Source organism: Dama dama, chromosome 21, assembly GCF_033118175.1.
Source record: "Dama dama isolate Ldn47 chromosome 21, ASM3311817v1, whole genome shotgun sequence".
In the NCBI taxonomy this organism is placed as follows: Eukaryota; Metazoa; Chordata; class Mammalia; order Artiodactyla; family Cervidae; genus Dama; species Dama dama.
Window position 1 is genome coordinate 42,238,174 of NC_083701.1, and position 11,312 is coordinate 42,249,485.

At 43.9% G+C, this 11,312-nt stretch overlaps 1 non-coding gene across 1 annotated transcript; it reads left to right on the forward strand.

The window, feature by feature from the left end:
- The first annotated feature begins 1,138 nt into the window (after positions 1–1,138).
- Positions 1,139–1,211, forward strand: TRNAG-CCC (transfer RNA glycine (anticodon CCC)). Its single transcript has one exon. It is a non-coding gene; the product is annotated as a tRNA-Gly (tRNA).
- Positions 1,212–11,312: the final 10,101 nt, after the last annotated feature.

Here is an 11,312-nt window from a genome sequence, read left to right on the forward strand (position 1 = left end):
CCAGGGAAGTCCCTCATTGGCTTCTTCTTATCACGGTGACTACTTTGACATTTGTGACCTTGTCCTTGTTCCTAGAACTTGATATATATACTTTGAATTATTTTCCTTGAAAATAAACATAAACCATCTTCACTTAGCTTTTATTTATTGGCTCAAGTCCTTCACTAGTATTTGTTACTCCTTCAATTTAGCATAACCTCAAAGTTGTGAAGTACTGGCTATATCCTTTTTTAAGTTCAAAAGGTGTTCATTGGGGTAAATATGCATGAAGGCATATGTAGAAATATTGAATTCGAATGTATCCATCAGTGGCAGGTGATTGATTGCATGCTGAGTGCACAGCACTGTTGTGGGAAAACACAACTGATACTTAACAAATATTGACTGATTCCTGCCATGGGCAGGTTATTTGGGGGAGGTTTTCTTATGTGGAAAAAAATGTAATTGTATAGGGAAAGATGATTTTTTATTGAAAATAAATATATTTAAGATGCATAATGTCAGATATTTGCTATAAAGAATCATCTGAGGTATGTCTCCATCAATCACCAACAACGGCAAATATCCTCATCATAAGCTCACAGCAGATATCGATAATTGATCAAGGCTCAGCCAAGATGAGGGGCTTCCCTGGTGGCTCAGACTGTAAAGAACCTGCCTGCCAATGCAGGAGACACAGGAGACTCAGGTTCGATCCCTGGGTTGGGAAGATCCCTTGGAGAAGGGAAAGCAACCCACTCCAGTATCCTTGCCTGGAGAATTCCATGGACAAAGAAGCCTGATAGGCTACAGTCCGTGAGGTCACAAAGAGCCAGACATGACTGAGCGACTAACACTTTCATTTTCACTTTCAGCCAAGATGAAGCCCTGGAATCCTCTTCAACACAGCCAATTTATATCGATCTATCAGAACTCAACCAGTCATTCATGTATTCAACAAATATTTGTCAAATACCTCCTAGGTGCCAGACATTGTAATGGGTGCTAGGCTATGACAGTGAACAATACAGGATACGGTCCCTGCCCTCCTGCAAGGTTAGTGTGACGAGGCTGGCATTTAATACAAAAGATTGTTCCATTCTTGACTTAGCCTACCCACACGCTGTTATACCTTCTCTCTTGAAAAGATAAGACAATTTCCCTGGTGGTCCAGAGGCTAAGACTCTGTGCTCCCAATGCAGGGGGCCCAGGTTCAATCCCTGGTCAGGGAACGAGATCCTGCACCCCACAAGTAAGAGGTGGATGCTGCAACTAAAAGAACCTATATACCACAACAAAGACCCAGTGCAGCCAAACAAATAAATAGTCTTGTTGTTGTTGTTGTTTAAGATATAAGACAAGCGAAGGGAAACAGACACAAATATTCTTTCTCTGCTGATTCAAGGTCCCCAGGACTTGAACTTCAGGGTAAAACAGACTGATGAAAAAAGCATATTCTAGATTATATTGATACACTAGAAAGAAGATGTATTAGTCAAGATCTCTTTGGCTACGAGTTAACAGAACATCTGACATAAACTCATTTTAAATAGTAAAGAAGTTCATTGCCTCACTATGTCAGAGACTGAACTGTCTCCCAATATCCCATAACCATATAATCCCATGATTGCTTGAGCATCTGGCCACCCAGAATAAAAACTACTTTCCCAGATTCCCACACACTAAGTTTTAGCCAGCAAGATACAAGCTAAAGTGTTTTTGGCAGCCTCTAAGAATCTTCCCCAAGAGACAGATACTTGGCCTTCTTAAGCCTTCCTCCTTCTAGCCTCCTGGAAAATGGATGCCTCTATCTTAGACCTTAAGGGTAAGGCCCATATCCTAGAGATAGAGGACTGATGATCTGGAAGGACCTGAGCCACTGAGGACTTCATGGAATGGAGGTTTCCATGTTAGCCCTGACCTGCTTTCCTACACTTTTCTGTGACAAAGAAATATCTGTCCTGTTTAAGTTATTGTTAATTTAGGTCTGCATGACTCACCATAAAACTTGACCCTAATGATACACTCCTATAATGGGAAGTCTTGCAGTAGGGTAGGCTTCAGGAATGGTGTGATCTAGTGGTTCTAGCTCCGTTCTTTTGTGATACCCCTGGCCTCTGCTCTCTTCCATGATGGAGATTCGTCTCAAGCTGGTAATGATATATATAGGTGCAGTGGTTCTGGACCTCACATAGGCACATGATGAAAATCTAGGGAGGGAGAAAGTAGTTTCTAGAAGTTTTCCCAAAAGACAGACAAAGAATATACCAAGAAGTCCCTAACAGACCTCTCCTCTTGTGAAAGCTAAAGTGTTAGTCACTCAGTCATGTCTGACTCCGTGCCACCCATGGACTGTAGCCCACCAGGCTCCCCTGTTCATGGATTCTCCAGGCAAGAATACTGGAGTGGGTTGTCATGCCCTCCTCCAAGGAATCTTGCCCACCCAGGGATCGAATTTGGATCTTCTGCATTGCAGACAGATTCTTCACCATCTGAGCCACCAGGGAAGGCTCCTCTTGTACTTTGGCCTGAATTGAATACTGAAACAACCCCTAGAAATTGGACAAAGGTTCCTACACACTTAGACCAAATAGAGCCACCTGCCCCCAGAACTGGGGGTATGCCAAGCTTCCTCCAGGCTGGGTGCATGAACAGGTGAGAGAGCCGAACAAAACTGAAACTGGGTTAGGAAGGAGGAAAAGCAATGTTCTGGCTACTTATGGCTCTTAGTAAATCACCCAAAACTTATGCCTTAAACAATCTTGATAGCAATCACATTTAGCTTACAAGTCTGCAATTTAAGCAGGACTTGGGGCCAGGGAAGACATTTCTCTGCTCCCTATGGCATCCTCTAGGGGAGGGGTTGCTTACAGGTCACTACAGGGTCCTCAGCACCCCTCTCTGTCTCCGTGTAGTCGCTGCATGGTCTCCTTGGCAGGGCAGCTTCCAAGTCACTGGATCTCTTCAGAGAAGCTCCAGGCTCTGAAGGCACGTGTCCCAAGAAAGGAGATGCTGTGTCGCCTTTTCTAACTTAACCTCACTTTTGTCTCATTCTATTTGTACAAGAAGTCACAAAGGCCCACTCAGGTTCAAGAGGAAGGAACATAAATTCCACATCTCGATAGTTCCATGGCTAGACTCTGGAAGACTATACGAGATTGGGATGATTGTTGTGACTTATTTTGGAGAATGCAGTCTGCTACAAAGTGAACGGGAGTTAAGCCACCAATTACAGCCACCACCAGGAGATCTGTCATACCCTCAGACATTCACTTCCTTGCTGTGCAAAGGGATCGTGATTTCAGACAAAGCGGGCAAGTGCTACAGCAGTTCAAATGCAGAAGATTACATTTCTGATGGCAGGATATGCCAAATAAGCATCACTAGTAGTGGACCATGAAGAATGGGAATGGTAGGTAAAGAGAAAAATGTGGGCAAGGGGGTTCCAGTGAAAGAACAGTAAGTCAGTCCTGAGACACAGGAAAGTACAAAAGCCAACGTGGACAAAAATCACAGGGACCTATACTCAGTATTTTGTAATAACCTATGAGAGAAAGGAATCTGAAAAAAGATATCTATATCTATCTATTTATCTATCTATGTGTGTGTGTGTGTGTGTGTGTGTGTGTGTGTAAATATGGGCTTCTCAGGTGGCTCAGTGGTAAAGAATCCACCTGCCAAGGTGGAGACACAGGTTTGATCCTTGGGTCAGGAAGATCCCCTGTAGAAGGAAATGTCAACCTACTCCAGTATTCTTGCCTGGGAAATCCCATGGACAGAGGAATCTAGCCAGCTATGGTCCATGTGGTCAAAAAAGAGTCGCACATGATTTAGTGACTAAACAACAGCAACAAATGTGTGTGTGTGTGTGTGTGTGTGTGTGTGTGTGTATAGAACCAATTTACTTTGTTGTGCACCTGAGACTAACACAACATTGTAAATCAACTTTATTATTATTATTAAAGTGCAGAAGTAAGGACATTCTGGAATAAGGGATCAGGTAAGCGAACCCAGAGGAACAGGAATCTAAGCAGCCTATCCTTCATGTCTATTTACCAAGATATATGATAATACTTTCTTAGGGCGCCCCTTTAAAACTGTTGAGCAAATAATTTAAACAAGCAAGTTGAATGACAGGCGGGCAGGTAGACAGAGACACAGCCAGTTGGGTGAAAGAGACAGAGAGCACAGACATGGCAGGTGCCCTGTTGGAAGCTGCCAGTTTGCAGGGTTGACCCAAATGGCTGACGACACTCACTGCTGCGGCCTGATGACCTTCATGCCGACTTCCTGTAAATGAAAGGACTGATTTTTAAACCACCAGGTGCTCTCAACCTGTTTCACACAGAAAATGATTCTATTTCTCAGCAACCTAGTTGTGGGGGGTTTAAGGCCAGAGGTGGCCTCCTCGGTCCAGGAGCCCTGGTCACGCTAAGAACTGAGAAGAGCAATAACCCATCCTACCAACAAGGTGGTTTAGATTTAGAAGGTGGCCTGGCCTGAGCACGATCTCTGCTACAGCAGTGGGTCTCGGCCCTGGCTGCATATTTGGATCCGCTAGAGAAGTTTCACAAAATTACAGAGGCAAAAGTCTCCCCCCAGACTCCATTTACTTGATCTTGGGTTCCAGGCTTCCCAGGTGGTGCTAGTGGTAAAGAACCCGCCAATGCAAGAGACATAAGAGATGCAGGTTCGATCCCTGCATCAGGTAGGGAAGATCCCCTGGGGAAGGGTATGGAACCCCCTCTCCAGTATTCTTGACTGGAGAATCCTACGGACAGAGGAGCCTGGTGAGCTACGGTCCATAGGGTCACAAAGACTCGGACATGACTGAAGCGACTTAGCATGCACACCACCTGCACAATGGGACCTTTCTCATTCTCCCCATGTGATTAAAAATCCTTGTTCTACCACTCAAACTCCCCAGCACTGACCCTGAGAAAATAGTCTGAAAGGCTTAGGTGCTCAGAGTTCATCTTGACCAGTGGAGTCTCTACCTTATTGAGTTCATGTTCAGCCACTCAGTCATGTCCAACTCTTTGCAATCCCATGGACTGTAACCCTCGGTACTCCTCTGCCCGTGGGATTCTCCAGGCAAGAATACTGGAGTGGGTTGCCATTTCCTCCTCCAGGGGATCTTCCCCACCCAGGGATTGAATCCACATCTTCTGCATTGGCAGGTGGATTCTTTACCTCTGAGTCACATGGGAAGCCCCTTGTAGTAGTGTTTAAAAATTTTTCTACAGGTGAATCAGGAGGAGGAATGGTGGTACTTATATATGTATTATGTGAACCCTCCAACTATGTAGGAGCAATTGATGATTTTATTTCCAATCCAGATGTGTGAGATTCCCAGGGGACAACTCTTTGTGGTCTGGCATTTCTAATGGGAAGAGATATCTTTGTTATTAAATACTGAGGACTTTGACCCTAAAAATCCAGACTTTTCTACAAATTGGTCTCTGCCTGTGACAAAACAGCAAAAATATACTGGCCTTTGGCCTGTGATTTCCACTGAGTCTGCAGTATACTTTTTATTGTTAATTGAGGAGTTGGCAGGATTTAAGCAATCTTAGTAGCAGAAGCACATAGGAATGTTCCTACCATGGATTAGACTCTAGTTCACCAGTTCAATCATATCATGAGTTAAGAAATGCTGTCTCAGGCCACATCAGCCACCAATCAATCATGAATTCTCCATAGTTACTTCAGGGGTGTCCAAATCAACCCTGAGGGACTCAGAGACAACGTCTCAGAGCTGTGGGGTCAGAGTTACTACCTAGGTGGCTTGGAGACTTAATGGAAGCAGGATATGTAAGAGCATGAACCTAAATCTCAGCTGAGGAATGAGGCAGAAATCAGGAAGTACATTCAGGAAACTGTGATCACCATGATCCTTGAGCCTGGCTGGACATAGTTTCTAAGTGGATGTTGCCAATTCTTGACTCACCTGGGCCAGCACCAGACAGCCAGCACCAGATATTTTCCACTGCAGACTGTCAGCCCTGCAGTCCTGGGACAACAAGCTAATGGCAAACCAGATTCAAACATCATCCAGTGGGTGCCCATCTCTTGCAGACATTGATTCTGACTGTCTGATCCCATGGTTTCATCTTCCCCCTCACAGTCAGGAGTTGGACTCCATGGACATTTCTGCTTGGAGACCCCTTCCACTCTCAGGCAGCCATCCTGCCCTCTCCTCCACCTCAGAATTACCTGTGTCTAGAAAGTGCTGTTCCGCATGGCTCTTGCTATGGCTATCCTCTGCTATATCTACCTGTCCTGGTTCACCCCTCTGGATGTGTTAAGAAAAGTGAAGGTGTTAGCCGCTCAGTCACATCTGACTCTTTGAGACCCCATGGACTGTAGCCCGCCAGGCTCCTCTGTCCATGGAATTCTCCAATCAACAATACTGGAGTGAGTAGCCGTTTCCTTCTCCAGGGCATCTTCCAGACCCAAGGTTAAACCTGGATGTCCTTCACTGCAGGCAGATGATCTTTAGGGTCCAGGCCCTGACCATCCCTAACCTGAGCTGCAGGTCTTGCATTTTTTGTTTGTGCCTTTGCTTACGTTTTTGGTTTTGCGCCGTTGTCCTGATTGCCTTTCCAGCTTTTCTTTGTTTCAAATCATGTTGTGCCTGGATCACATGAGCTATCAAAACTTGGGGAATTTTCATTCTCTGCAGCATCCATGCCGCAGGCAGGAACTGCCCCCAAGCCCACTTGTCCCAGTGAGGAGGCTGTGAACCTCACTGCAGGAGCCAGACATTCAGACTCACTGAAGCAAAGCTGACACTCAGCAAACTGGAGGGATGTGGAGCCAGGCCAGGTCAGTAGATTTCAAGTGAAAAGCTCCCTCTGGGGGGAAATGGACTAACCACTGACTCATATCCCCTCCTGTCTGAACATTCTGCACAAAGCCCACTTCATTACTCAAACCCACCATGAACACTTGACTGCGATCACACCTGCCAGCCCCACACCTGTCCCCTGGTCCCCAGCATTGCTGCAGAACAGTCCCTTCAAACCTCATGCAATGGCTGCATTATAGACGAAGCCTGGCAGAGTGGGTGATCTCTCCACAACTAGTTCACGAGTCATGATTGCGTGTTTTATATAAAATTAGATTGACAAAACAACAGATTCTCAACTTTGTAAGTCACTTATAAGCCAATAAATTTTTAAAATTTTTTTAAAATAAAAAAAAATTTTTAAAGACCTGACATCTAAATGTATGCTGTGATTCTAAGCTGGATCCTTTTGTTATAAATGTCATTATGAGGACAGTGGATGAAGTTTAAATGGGGTCTGAAGATTCAATGTTAGTGATGCTTTGGTGATAATTTCTTGGTTTCAATGGTTGCATTATAGTTGTGTAATAAAAGGTCCTTCTTTGTAAGGAAGATACATCATAGTATTCCTGGGTAATAAGATGTCAGGTTGGGAACTTGTCCTAAAAGATCCAGGAAAATAAAAAAATTCTTGTTACCTCCAAAAAACAAACAAAAACATCAGATTCAAAAAGCCATCAAATTTGGCTCAGATATTACTATTAAGCCAGACTAAAGGCAACATGCCACAGGGTAAAGTGTATGGCCTTCAGAGCCCCAAGACCAGGAATCAAATTCTGGCCTTAAAATGTGAATTTGCCACTGAATCCCTCGAACCTCAATTCTCTACTCTGTAAAATGGAAGATGCGAGTGATGCCCAGTTAGAAAGTGAGGTGGGTATTGGGATGTGGAGAAAATAACTGGGGCTTTACAGTCAAGTGACCTTGGATTCAAAAGCTGTATCTTCCTTGACTCCAGATTGGCAATCTATATCTAACTGATACAACCCCCTTCAAAACATAACCACGTTTAAAATAGGGAGCCAATGGGAAGCTGCCATGTAGCCCAAGGAGCTCAGGTCGGTGCTCTGTGGCAACCTAGAGGGGTGGGATGGAAGAGGGTGGGGGAGAGGTTCAGGGGTGGGGGGATGTGTGTATTCATACAGCCGGTTCTCTCTCTCATACAGCAGAAACTAACACGACATTGTAAAGCAATTACATTCCAATAAAAATTAAGCAATTTTAAAAAGCCACAAATATAAACTCCTAATTGACCAAAATTATTTTAAAAGAAAAATGTTAGTTCATCTCCAGTGTTCCACACAGGCGTCTCTTGAAAAGAGTCCTCAAGTCTCTTTTTTAACCAGCCCCTTGGCAAGTAACAGGCAGACTGGCGAGTTGAGGAGTGCCCACGGGCACACAGCGTCTCTGCTACACCTCTCAAAGCAGCACTCACATGCTGTTGTTCAGTCCCTAAGCTGTCTCTGACTCTGCAGCCCCACGGACTGTAAACTGCCAGGCTCCTCTGTCCTTGGAATGCTCCAGGCAAGAATATTGGAGTGGGTTGCCATTTCCTTCTCCAGGGGATCTTCCTGGACCAGGGATTGAACCCGTGTCTCCTGCATTGGCAGGCGGATTCTTCATCAGGCAATTCTTCATTGCCACCAGGGAAGCAAGCTGAAGACAACTTCAGAGCAAGTGCAAATGCATCGGCCTCCAACCAGAACCTATAAGCACAGACGGCTCATGGCTTCTCCTCCTCCTCGCTGGGTGCCGGGCAGCTCAGTCACGTGTGACTCTGATCCCCCACCCGACTCCCCAGAAGGCTCCACATTTCCCAGGTGAAGCTCAGCCGGGTGTTGCTGGCATCTAGTCAGAGCCAAGTTTATCTCTGCTTTTGTCCCCAGAAGTTCAAAAGGGGTCATGGTTATTGAGGGTGGTAATGAAGGTGGCTGCCTGTTGGAGATAGCGGCTCTGAGGGGACACTCTTGCAAGGCTCAGGGAAACAGGACCTTCTGCATTAGTAATTAACAATCATTATTAATGGCATAGTCCAGAACTTGAACTGCAAGCTCCTGATGATGCCTTTAAAGTTAGAATCCATGGGTCAAGTTTCTCACTTAGCCATTCACTAGTCATTGACACTCTCAGCTCCAGTCTCCTCATCTGCACGGTGCAGTTTTAACATCATTAAGTTTTGTTACGTTAAAATGACAGCAGTTGGAGCATTCTCATTCCAATATTAAATTAATCTAAGGGCCAATATGCTGTAGACCAAAGGGTGGGAGCTTTGAAACAACAGGATAAGAATAAAGCTCTAAGCCATTCTGAGCTTCTGTTTCCTCCTCATTAAAATGGGAGATGGCCGGTCCAGGGGTGCTGAGTCAGCAGTCCTGGGCTCAGAACCCAGGACTTGTACTGAGAGATGTGTTTGTGAACAAATCAGGCAGTCTCACTGAGCCTCAGTCTTCTTCACTCTTTAGCGGAACTAATATTGCCTATTTTGCCTATAATTGTAATTTCTAAATGGAATAATGAATGCACATAAGGAATCTTCTAGGGAATTCCCTGGCAGTCCAGTGATCAGGACTTCTCACATTCACTGCTGAGGGTGCAGGTTCAATCCCTGTTTGGGGAACTAAAATCCCCATAGGCCAAGGGGCACAGCCAAAAAGAAAAGAATCTTCTAGAGGGATGCCTAGCATATAAGAGACACTTAACAAAAAGAATGAGCTTCCAAGGTTGCTCAGTGGTAAAGAATCCACCTGCCAATGTAGGAGATGCATATTGGATCCCTGGGTCAAGAAGATCCCCTAGAGAAGGCGACCCACTCCAGTATTCTTGCCTGGGAAATACCATGAACAGAGAAGCCTGGTGGGCTACAATCCATGGGGTCACAAAGAGTCAGACATGACTTAGCAACTGAACAACAACAACAACAATAAAAAGAATAAAATGGAAACTATTATTATCATAATATGTCCATGCCTTATAATTGTGTGAAAGGTTATACATATATCAGTTATTATTAATTTATCTCTTTTCCTAACAATGTCTAAGGATACATGAGAAGTGTCTAAATTATTACCTTAAAAAAGTAAATAAATTTAGCTATGGTCAAAACACTATAATTCAAATAAAATATTTGGGTAATCAGGAGCTTGGGCTTGGAATCAGGTTGCTTGAGCTATATCCCAGCTGTGTGATCTCAGACAGGTCACTTAACCTCCCTGTGCTTCTCTAAAATGAGATGACAATTGTAGCTGTCTCCTGTGGTCATTGTGAGAATTAAATAACTTTAATAAGTTGAAATATGAGAAGTCTTTAGAAATTTTCTAACTCATTAGTAAATGTTCAGTAGATGCCGACCATTTAATTGCTATGTGCCAATGGCTATGTTAATGGTTTGGTAAAATCACAGATCACTATGCCTGTATAATTCTTCTCATGAATGATTCATAATCTACAGAGAAAATTAGGCCTTATAAACCAAACTTTGGGTTTCCCCAGTGACACATGCAACTTTGAAAAAGCTCTTTCTTGACACTTTCTTGTCATCTGCTAGAAATTTTTCAAAATAAATATGCAGTAATTATTCATGGAAAGAATACCCCCAGGTTTGTGCAGTATATAGTCTCAACAACTGTATATGGGGATCCTATTGTTCTGGACATAAAAAAAAAATGTGTGAGTGTGTATATGCAGTGTGTGTGTGCACAAACACACATTTTATTAGTAACAGAATAAAAAGTCAGGTGAAAGAGGATGGGCTGGAGAGAGTAAAGGAAGGTTATATGAACAGAAGAAAGTGAGAGGTTGGGCCAGGAAAGAAATGGTGTGAAAGCAGTAAGAAATGTGTGATTATCTCTCAAACTATAGGTGCCTCTCCCAATAAAGTCATCTGAAGTGTGTTGAAATCAGGTTATTGGGCCTTACCCCAGAATTCCTGAAGCAGGCTCTCTGGGGGTAAATTCTGGGACTCTTTTTTTTTTTTTTCCTTGCACCTCGAACAATCTTTATATTCAATAAAAGTTTGAAAACCACTGCTGCGGATAGGAGGAAGCCATCCTAAATTCTGAACTGGAGGAAGACCCATGAATAAGTTCATTTTAGCTGACACTTCCCTCCCAGTGGATGGAAGGGAAATTTTACACGACAGAAAGTGAACCAGTGGGTTCAGGGGGCCCTTCTCTGTGTCATGGAAACAACGTGCAGACCCCAGGAGCCAAGAGTTAGAAGAAATTGGCCAACTCCAGCGGGTAGGAAAGTAAAAGGAAACTGGAAATGACATACCTGTGCATCAAAGACAAGAGGGCTGAGTCAACTTTTGTTTGCCACACCAAAGAATATACACAGCAGTTAAAAAGAACAGGCTATATACAAAAGATCTCCAGGAAGTGAATTGAAAATTGCAAGTCACCAAACAAAACCTATAGTCTGATCTTCCTTTTTGTAAAGCAAACACAAATACGTACACACAAAGCAACGTCCCCATAACCCATAT